The sequence below is a fragment of the Chrysemys picta genome, chromosome 4 (assembly GCF_011386835.1).
Source record: "Chrysemys picta bellii isolate R12L10 chromosome 4, ASM1138683v2, whole genome shotgun sequence".
NCBI classification, from domain to species: domain Eukaryota; kingdom Metazoa; phylum Chordata; order Testudines; family Emydidae; genus Chrysemys; species Chrysemys picta.
Window position 1 is genome coordinate 96,884,198 of NC_088794.1, and position 11,661 is coordinate 96,895,858.

Consider the following 11,661-nt stretch of genomic DNA (forward strand, 5'->3'; position numbering starts at 1 on the left):
GTGGGGGGAGAGGCTTGAGGGGTGCAGGCTCCGAGCGGTGCTTACCTCAAGCGGCTCCCAGAAGCAGTGGCATGTCCCTTCTCTGGCTCCTACGTAGAGGCGCGGCCAGGCGGCTCTGCACGCTGCCCCATCCGCAGGCACCGCCCCTGCAGCTCCCATTGGAGCGCGTAAGAGCCTGAGTGGGGCCATGCAGCTGCTTCTGGGAGCCGCATGGTGCGGCCCCTGACCCTGCCCCAGCTGGAGTGCCTGCGTGGGGCAAGTCCCAGACCTCTCTCCCCAGTGGGAGCTTGCAGGCCGGCTTAAAATGGCTCACGGGCCGTAGTTTGCCTACCCCTGGGTTAGGGTATATGACCTTGGTGCTGATGATACATACCTATTACCTTGGCAAACTGTCAGTCAATTTTTGTTTAAAATTTAATAGCCTCTCCCATTTGTAAAGACATTAACTGGCATTCTCGCCATAGTATTTCTTCTCTACTAATTTTCTGGCATATAACTCTTCTGTAGCAACTTCAGGGTTAATTGTCTTTTGCTCAAGGAGTCTGTTAGATGTTGACACTAAAAAGTTTTTCCTTCTGCCCATTAGTCTCTGAACTGGTTATCTTAATAAAGCTGTGAGGTGTGTTGCAATATGCTAACAATGCTAATTATAGACCCCTTGAACATGTTGGGGTTTTGTTGTTGTTATCAAGTTCTTTGCATCTGTACTAACTTTTCCGCTAACCTGTTGGACTGTGCATAGTTAGGGCTTGACCGTGGTGTGCTGAATGATAGATCAAAGAGAACTGCCAAAATGAACCACTTGTGAATTGTGGGCCATTATCTGTTATTAACTCATGTAGAGTCCCATGGTGAGAAAACTGTAATTTACAATATGTTATTATATTGTTGCTTAATGTGGTATGAAACAGTTCAATTGGGGGGGAGGGGGGAAAAAGAGTGGTAGTCCACTAATGAGATAATCTTTTCCATGTAATGCAAATAGATCTAAGCTGATGTTTGACCAAAGGTGATCAAAAATTTAATTTAGTTCTAGTACACCTCTACCCCAATATAACGCTGTCCTCGGGAGCCAAAAAATCTTACCGCATTATAGGTGAAACTGCGTTATATTGAACTTGCTTTGATCAGCCGGAGTGTGCAGCCCTGTCCCCCCGGAGCGCTGCTTTACCGTGTTCTATCCGAATTTGTGTTATATCGGGGAAGAGGTGTAGTTCTTTCACATTCTGTTTCCTGCCTCTGAGACTATCATAGAAGCATAGAGTATTAGGGTTGGAAGCGACCTCAGGAGGTCTACTATTGCATGTACCAGTGTAGATGATTTAACCTTTTTGGGTCCTCTTCAATATTGCCAGCTTCCAGGAAAACCACTGCTATTGCAACCACTTATTCCAGTTCTCTGCCAGTTTTCCTTCAAGATTCAATGATTCAGGTGGCTTCACTGCCTCTTAGGCAATCTGCAGAGAGACTGCAACTGATAATAGGTGCTGAAAAAGATCAATTCTCCAATATTTATTGACCCATAACTAGGGCCCTACCAAATTCACAGTCCATTTTGGTCAATTTCACGGTTATAGGATTTTAAAAATTGTAAATTTCACGATTTCATTTTAGTTTTCTTCTGACACTATGTATAAAGGGTAGCAACCAGGAGTGCTGATAAGAGACTTATCTTTATTGCCTCACCCCAGTCACATGACATGGATCAGGGTTACAAAAGGACAATACTCCTGTCACATGCCAATATCCACTGATTCCTGTTGGTACTGGTACAGCTCCTACCTGTTGTCTTGGGGGCGGGGGGCATGTCTCCCTTTCCCTCCACCATTTTTACAGGCTGTCTCCAATTCAGTCACTGCAGTGTTTTTCCATTACTCTCTCCCTCTGTAACACTGGCCTACAATTTTTGAGAAGTCATCTGCTTCAGAGATAAAATGTGCTATTTATTATGTATTTTGATGTGCTGAATTCAAATATGACAAAACAACTGATTGGCTACTGTTTCTAAGATATTTAAGTTTTTACATTTTATGTCTATGTATATTGTGTAGATAGAGTTTTAATCATAAATTGTAAACCTAGGTCTTTTCATGTGTTTATGGTTGCTTTACATGATAATATTTCACCTGTCCTGTTTATGTAACACTTTAAAAACCAGCCAAAGGGTTATCTAAATAAAATGTATTATGAAACAAAAGGCAAAAAACTATTCTGTACATAGTTTAGTCCTATTCAGTGTCTACTCAGCGCTTCTTGGCTTGTCTCTTGTATTCATTAAATGGAGCATCTCTTGTCACTGTCCAGCAATAGTCTGCAAGCATTGATGGGCTCCATTTGCCCTGATAGCGTTTCTCCATTGTTGCAATGTTCTGGTGAAATCGCTCGCCATGCTCGTCGCTCACTGCTCCGCAGTTCGGTGGAAAAAAATCTAGATGAGAGTGCAAAAAATGTAACTTTAGTGACAGGTTGCAACCAAGGTTTTTGTATGCCTTGAGGAGGTTTTCCACCAACAACCTGTAGTTGTCTGCCTTGTTATTTCTGAGAAAATTTATTGCCACTAACTGGAAGGCTTTCCATGCCATCTTTTCCTTGCCACGCAGTGCATGGTCAAATGCATCATCTCGAAGAAGTTCACGAATCTGAGGACCAACAAAGACACTTTCCTTTATCTTAGCTTCACTTAACCTTGGAAATTTTCCACTGAGGTACTTGAAAGCTGCTTGTGTTTTGTCAATGGCCTTGACAAAGTTCTTCATCAGACCCAGCTTGATGTGTAAGGGTGGTAACAAAATCTTCCTTGATTCAACAAGTGGTGGATGCTGAACACTTTTCCTCCCAGGCTCCAATGACTGTCGGAGTGGCCAATCTTTCTTGATGTAGTGGGAATCTCTTGCACGACTATCCCATTCGCAGAGAAAACAGCAGTACTTTGTGTATCCAGTCTGCAGACCAAGCAAGAGAGCAACAACCTTCAAATCGCCACAAAGCTGCCACTGATGTTGGTCATAGTTTATGCACCTCAAAAGTTGTTTCATGTTGTCATAGGTTTCCTTCATATGGATTGCATGACCAACTGGAATTGATGGCAAAACATTGCCATTATGCAGTAAAACAGCTTTAAGACTTGTCTTCGATGAATCAATGAACAGTCTCCACTCATCTGGATCGTGAACGATGTTGAGGGCTGCCATCACACCATGGATGTTGTTGCAGGCTACAAGATCACCTTCCATGAAGAAGAATGGGACAAGATCCTTTTGACGGTCACGGAACATGGAAACGCTAACATCACCTGCCAGGAGATTCCACTGCTGTAGTCTGGAGCCCAACAGCTCTGCCTTACTCTTGGGTAGTTCCAAATCCCTGACAAGTCATTCAGTTCACCTTGTGTTATGAGGTGTGGTTCAGAGGAGGAGGATGGGAGAAAATGTGGGTCCTGTTACATTGATGGTTCAGGACCAGAAGTTTCATCCTCTTCCTCTTCCTCTTCCTCGTCTGACTCAAGTGAGAATGATTCTGGTGCATCAGGAACCGGCAGTCCTTCTCCGTGGGGTACTGGGCGTATAGCTGATGGAATGTTTGGATAATGCACAGTCCACTTTTTCTTCTTTGACACACCTTTCCCAACTGGAGGCACCATGCAGAAGTAACAATTGCTGGTATGATCTGTTGGCTCTCTCCAAATCATTGGCACTGCAAAAGGTATAGATTTCCTTTTCCTGTTCAACCACTGGCGAAGATTTGTTGCACAAGTGTTGCAGCATATGTGTGGGGCCCACCTCTTGTCCTGATCTCCAATTTTGCAGCCAAAATAAAGGTGATAGGCTTTCTTAACCATAGTGGTTATACTGCGCTTTTGTGATGCAAAAGTCACTTCACCACAAACATAGCAGAAGTTATCTGCACTGTTCACACAAGTACGAGGCAGCTCTGCTCACTTTGGCTAAACAGAAATGTGTCCCTTTGCAAAATCAAACACTGACAAATAAGAGAGCTCGACACTGTATGATTTCTAGAGCTGATATAGGGCAATTTGTTCAGCAGAGTGATGTAAGCTTCGTTATGATTGCATCATCCATGACTTCTAGGACTAACATGATGCAATTCATATCATGTATGATGCAATACCAGCTTCAGATTGCATCATTCATTGTTTTGCCTCAAAAGCAAGTACTGTCCAAACCCAACCATAGATTTATTCATAGATCCAGTCAAAGATGTATTTTAGTCATTTCTGGTTTAAATTGAGATCCCTTCTCTTTATAACTCACTTATCCTCCGCCATTCCCAAGTCAAGGGTCGTATATACTGACCCAATAGCATATCTTGAAAACTAGAGCCAATCAACAATTTTAAGCATCATTTTCGTTCTCAGTGACCCAGAATTAGTAAAGTTTGACTACATTTATTTCAGAAGCATTTTGGCTGTAGAGCAGTGTAATCTTTGATGTCCCCTTGTTCTGGAAGCTGCAACATTTCTCCCTGTGTTTTTTCTCTCTCTCATCCCTCCCATCTGGGGTGTTTTTCCTTTCTTCCCCATCTAGGGTTATCTTTCTTTTCCTTGTCTCTGGATCTCACTGTTTCTTCCTTTCTCCCCATGCCCCTTGGTTGTTCCCCGCTTGTGTTCGTCCTTCCTGTCTCTCTAACTCCCCTCAGGGAAGTTGCTTTCTTTGCTTAAGGTTGATGGGGTCTGGTAACACTCTGAGGTTCCACTGAAACACTTAGAGCAGTGGTTCTCAATCTTTCCAGACTACTGCATCCCTTTCAGGAGTCTGATTTGTCTTGCATACCCCCAAGTTTCACCTGACTTAAAAATTACTTGCTTACAAAATCAAACCTACAAATACAAAAGTGTCACAGCGCACTATTACTGACAAATTGCTCACTTTCTCATTTTTACCATATAATTATAAAATAAATCAATTGGAATATGAATATTGTACTTACATTCAGTGTTTAGTACTGTATATGGAACAGTATAAAACAGTCATTGTTTGTATCAAATTTTAGCTTTGTACTGACTTTGCTAGTGCTTTTTATGTAGCCCGTTGTAAAACTAGGTAAATATCTAGATGAGTTGATGTACCCCCTGGAAGACCTCTGCGTACCCCCAGTGGTACCCGTACCCCTGTTTGAGAACCACTGACTTAGTGTAGGGGCAGCAAGGGAGCAGAAAGGCAAACTCTGGAAGCTACATCAGTGGCTCCTTGTGGCAGAATGAGAGAATTGTAGGCAAAAAAATCCCTTCTATGGTGCTCATATCATCTGAGCATTCCAGAAACATTAATGAATTTTCTTTCAAAACAACCCCATGAAAAAGGGAAGTATAATAATCTCCATTTTATAAGTAGGGGCACTGATAGGTACTGGGAAGATAACTGACTTGTCCAAAGTCATAAACCTCAGGGATAGATTTCAGATCTCCTAAATCCCAGTGCAATGTTTTGGCCAAAAGACCATTCTTAATCTCTGTTACCAGGCCTGTATGGAAATAAGCTTCTCTTTCCTCCCAGTGTCCATGATCACGGAAGTTTCCAAAAGGATATATATTGTAATTGCTGTGTTTTTTCCATTTCTGTTCTTCTGTTTCATCAGTACATGCAGTATGCAACAACTGGACAATTTTCCATGGACCTGCACTACAAATCTGAGAGCACTGTTGCGCCTTTTCCCATGTTATTCCTTATGCATGGAAGGAGCTCCCCATAAAAGTCCATCAAGCTATAACAGTGACCCCCTTCAAATTCCTGGTTGAAACTCTCCTCTGTCTCTTACAATGAATTCTATGAATGTCTCTTACAATGGTTAGGCATCTGAGGTGCTGTGACTGCTGCTTATCAGGTTGACCAGCTGTGTCACTATTTCCTTGTGCTCCCTGTCTGTTTTCTCTTGTCTTATACTTAGATTGTAAACTCTTTACGGCAGGGCCATCACTTTGTTATATATTTGTACAGTGTCTCGCACCATGAGAAAACAATGCCATTAACAGAAGAGCTCAGTAATGGAACAGAAAGTTTGTTTGTGTCAATGGCAAATACATGGCATAGTTTCCTGTTTCCATGGGAGTTCGGCAAGGATGTGTCCTGTCACCATCGTTCAATATTGGCATTGATTGGTTGATGAATAAGCTCAAGAAGACAGCTGTCAGTGGTACTGAGCTGAATACCTTTATGCTTTGACATTTCAAATATGAAATATGTCAATGATATTGTCTAATTGGCTCAGTTTGGTGAATCGCTGTAGCTGATAACCAGTCAGGTTCGGCAAGAAGCAGCATGATTTGGTTGAGATAAAATTAAGTTCCTCACCATTACCATCAAGCAGCTTCTAACTCCAAATTACAACCAGTGTAGTATTAACCTGTCTGGATGGGATATTGAGCAGGTGGCAACTGTCAAATACTTGGGAAGCATCGTAGACAGTCATGGAGGATGCTCAAAAGATGTGGCTGCTCATTTAGCAGTAGCTGCTGCCATGTTTCAGGCCCTTCTGTGGCCTCTCTGGTGATATTGTGGTATCAAGCTTGCTACAAAGCTGTGGCTCTATTAGAACCACAGTTATACCAACTTTACTGTACCTCAGTGAAACCTGGGTGCTGAGGAAAGCTGAAGAGTACAAGATTTGTGCTTCTGTTTGTGATTCTTGTCATCTTCATCAGCTGCTCCATGTTAAATGGCAGGACAAGATCAGCAATGAGTAACTGTGTAACTGAACTCACCAATCCCCTCCATCAGCACTGATTCGGTTTCAGTGGCTTTCTTCGTATGGACTCGTTATTAGGATGAAAGATCAATAAAATATGAAGTATATTCAGTTTACTAAGGCATGCTGCTATGCAGTCAGTGATCACATGGTCACCAAAAGCTTAGGTAGTGCTGTAAGATCGCAAATGCCAGATTGCCTTAAAGACCTAGCTAGAGATCAATCCAGGTGGCACTCAATCTGCAAGGAGGCTACATCCCTTTGGAATTTGCCATGATGATGATGATAACACAATGGGGCTTTGGCCAGTACTACTACTACTGCTAATGATTATGATGTTGATGTTCCATTAGAAAACCTGTACTCAGAAGACTTAGAAAATATTTTTTCCTTCTGGTAAATATAACAGTTGAAAAGAGACTGGGTCGGGGGACCCTTCAACATCAGAAATCTGTGAAAGAGTGGTTGAATTACCTTGAAACCAACAGCACAAATGAGTGAATCGTATAATGTGGTAGATTTCGTCTGAGCCTTGCCACTGCTGTGATCTCTTGTCTCTCTCATATATTTCTTTACTTGTACTTCAGGCCCACACTGTTGATCTTAGTTTGTCTGTGTAGTCATAGCACCCTCTACTGCCTCTTAGGCAATCTGCAGACAGACTGCAACTGCTAATAGGTGCTGAAAAAGATCAATTCTCCAATATTTATTGACCTATAACTAGGGCCCTACCAAATTCACATTCCATTTTGGTCAATTTCGCGGTCATAGGATTTTTAAAATCGTAAATTTCATGATTTCAGCTATTTAAATCTGAAATTTCACAGTGTTGTTATTGTAGGGGGCCTGACCCAAAAAAGGAGTTGGGGAGGGAGGGGTCGCAAGGCTATTTGTGTGTATGTGTGTGTGTGTGTTTCAGTACTGCTACCCTTACTTCTGTGCTGCTGATGGTGGCGGTGCTGCCTTCAGAGCCGTGCAGCTGGAGAGTGGTGGCTGCTGGTCTGGAGCCCAGCTCTGAAGGCAGTGCCACTGCCAGCAGCAGCGCAGAAGAAAGGATGATATGGTATGGTATTGCCACCCTTGTTTCCAGGCTGCTGCCTGAAGAGCTGGGCCCTCAGTCAGCAACCGCCGCTCTCTGGATGCCCAGCTCTGAAGGCAGCGCAGAAGTAAGGGTGGCAATACTGCAACCCTCCCCCCTCCTAAAATAACCTTGTGACCCTCCTGCAACTCCCTATTGGGTCAGGACCCCCAGTTTGAGAAACGCTGGTCTCCCCTGTGAAATCTCTATAGTATAGGGTAAAAACACACAAAAGACCAGATTTCACGTGGGCGGGGAGGGCGACCAGATTTCAGAGTCTGTGACGTGTTTTTCATGGCCATGAATTTAGTAGGGCCCTACGTATAACTCTAAGGCACTGTTGTGTAATTTTTTTCTCATGCAAACAGCTTGGATCGTTTTACCGTTAAAAAATTAGGTGCTGACCCTAGAGGAAACTTCATCTCTGGGTGTGGGACTGTACACTCAGAGGCTTATCCCTCTACTGAGCTAAAATATTTGGCATGCTTCTTTTTTCATGCTTTGGTGAAGAATTATTTCTTCAATATCCATTCTGTCAGGCCCGTGAAGACCAAAAGACAAAGTTTGTCAGTTTCCGAGCTTTGTTAGAAATATGAAAAAGCACTAGATCAAATTTCACTTGCTACAGAGAACCCTACAATTAGAGCTGAACCAATGTAGGACTGACAGGAAATTTCCACTCTTCAGAATTTTGACCTTAGTCAAGAACTACAAGTATTATGGATGGAAAGTGCCCTTTTTCTCCACCCTAATACACTTTGTTTTCACTTAGCCATTTATTGTACAAGGCTAAGAGTCTTACCCTTTTTATATTCTGAAGTTACATTTGTCATTCCCTGAAACTATAACCAGTCATTCTCAGACATAACCCAAAATCCTTTCCATAGCACTTGAGAGAAAGTGTCATATCGGGCAGGATTTTATGTCCTTTAGTGGCAATTAGCATTAGGTGGAGCACGTGGCTTGTGGGGGGAGGCTGAGGAAACTGGGCTTGTTTGGTTTGCAGCGGAGAAGAGTGAGGGGGGATTTGGTGGCAGCCTTCGGCTACCTGAGGGAGAGGGTTCCTGGGAGGATGGATCTGGGCTGTTCTCAGTGGTGGTGGAGTGGCGGTCTCGGGTTGCGGTGGGGGAAGTCTGGGTTGGATGTTGAGAGGAACTGTTTCACGGGGAGGGTGGTGGAGCACTGGAATGGGTTGCCTGCAGAGGTGGTGGGGTCTCCATCCTTGGAGGTTTTTGGGGCCCGGTTTGACGAAGCCCTGGCTGGGATGATTTAGTTGGGGTTGGTCCTGATTTGAACAGGGGGTTTGATTAGATGACATCCCAAGGTCTCTTCCAACCCCTAATCTTCTATGATTCTTCTAAGAACTTGGCAAATCTACTTCAATATAATTGAAACAAGGAATAAGAGCTGGTTCATGACCCACCATCCCTATAGACTACTTTTGGTAATTCCCTTGGGAACACACTTTATGAATAGTTTTTATAAGTAACACCATTGTATTCTCCTGCAAAGAGTGTAATAAACATATGAATGCTTGTTTGTTGTTGTAGCTGTGTTGGTCCCAGGATATTACAGGGACAAGGTAGCTTGAAAACTTCTCTTTCACCAACAGAAGTTGGTCCAAGATATTAGCTCACCTACCTTGACTCTCTAATGTGAATGTCTTATGTACTGGTCCATTCAGGAAGCTCTTTTTGATGAAACATTTATATGGAGAGTTCAGACTGGAAAGGGAAATAGGTGCTGGCAGTGGGATCAGTGGAGAGCACGGTTAGGAAAAACAGCATTGTGAGTAAGGCACAGAGAGGATTAAAATTGGAAATGAAAAAGATAAGTGGTATTCTTCAAGTTCCTGAATAAATCAAGTTCTGCTTACTTGAGAAGCCAGAATGAGATGCCACCATTGTTATTCATTATTGGCACTGATCCCCTCATATTGTAAGTATGAGCACACTTGATCTACTGGGCTCCAGTCTGAACTGCCCTTCAGTGCAAAAATGCCCCCAAGCCTTCTGCTAGGCTCTTTGGGCTTGGCTTAGCTCCCTTCATTGGAGAAAAAAAAAAGTGGGGATAACTTGTGAATTCACCACCCACTTGTGGTGCCAATGAGAGGTCACTCACAATACATTATGCAAACCTTTGTAACATGATCATCCCTTTCCTTTCTTACATGTCTTCATCAGCAGTAAGATAGTTAACAATGCTGACATTTATATTATCATTTTTGGGCTCTGAGTAAACATCTAATGGAAATGAAGTGGGGCAGTTCACACTTCTCAGAGCTTTTGTTTCAGGAGGTTTGCAAACTCACATAGCACTTCATTAGTTACACTTGACTCATGTAATCATTCTGAATGTGTTCTCCTCCCGACCATAAGAGCTGTCCATGTCCCCCTGTCTCCCAACTCAAACCTTGAGTTCTGGACTGGGAATCAGGAGATCTACGTTCAATTCCCAGCTCACCACAGACTTGCTGAGTGATGCTAGCCAAATCCCTCATCTCCTCTGTGCCTCAGCTTCCCCATCTGTCAAATGGGAATAATAATGGTTCCCTACATCAGAGGAGTGTTAGAAGGCTAAACTCCCTGGACATTTATATGGATGCTGAGAATCGCCATTTAGTAAAGCTTAGTAAAAAATGTGGGAAGGATACAATCCTTTATGCTTCAGGATATAACCCACCTCCATTTTTATAGGGCTTAGAAACTTTCAGTAGGAAGAGGTTATGACATAACTCAGGGGTAGGCAAACTACAGCCCATGGGCCACATCTGGCCCACCAGCCCTCGAGCTTCCACTGGGGAGCAGGGTGTGGGGCTTGCCCCGCTCCTGTGCTCTAGCCGGGGAGTGGGGTGTGCGTGCCACAGCTCCGCGCTGCTCCCGGAAGCAGTGGCATGTCCCCGCTCCAGCTCCTTTGTTTAGTGGCAGCCAGGGGGCTCTACACGCTGCCCCCACCCCAAGGGCAGCCTGCGGACAGAGCAGTGCACAGAGCTGCCTGGCTGCACCTCTGCGTAGGACCCGGAGGGAGGACAAGCTGCTGCTTTCAGGAGCTGCTTGAAGTAAGTGCCTTCTGGAGCCTGCACCCCGAGCCCCTCCTGCGCCCCAACCCACTGCCCCTGCCCTGATTCCCCTCCTGCACTCCAAACCCCTTGGTCCCAGCCTGGAGTACCCTCCTACACCCCAAATCCCTCATCCCCAGAGCCATCACTTCCAGATGTAGCCCTTCCCCCCCCCCCCCGCCCTCCCACCTGGAGTCTCCTCCTGCATCCTGAACTCCTCATTTCTGGCCCCACCCCAGAGCCTGCACCCCCGGCCACAGCCCTCACCCCCTTCTGCATCCCAACCCCAATTTTGTGAGCATTCATGGCCTGCCATGTAATTTCCATTCCCAGATGTGTCTCTCGGGCCAAAAAGTTTGCCCACCCCTCTCATAACTGTTTATTTCCTGCACCCTTCGCTGAAGTATCTGGTATTGTAGAGTTGCCAATTTTGGTTGGCTGTATTCCTGGAGATTTCATCACATGACATAATCTATAATTAAAGATTAATCTTAAATCCAGGAGACTCCAGGCCAATCCTGGAGGGTTGGCAACCCCAGGACCAGCTGCCCGAGCCATGGCACTGCTGGGTGGATACCAGGATGCTGCCTGCAGATAAACGGGCCAGCTGAGCAGCCCTGCCCCTGCAGCACCCACTGTGCCTAGGGTGACCAGACGGCCCGATTTTATCGGGACTGTCACGATTTTTGCTTCTTTGTCCCGCGTCCCGACTGATGTTTGGTTAGGACACGGCCCAAAAAAGAAATGTTGCGCTCCGCCCCTTCCATTGGCTCCCTCCCCAAATCCCCGCCCTGGCCCCACCTCTTCCCCAACCACGCAGCAT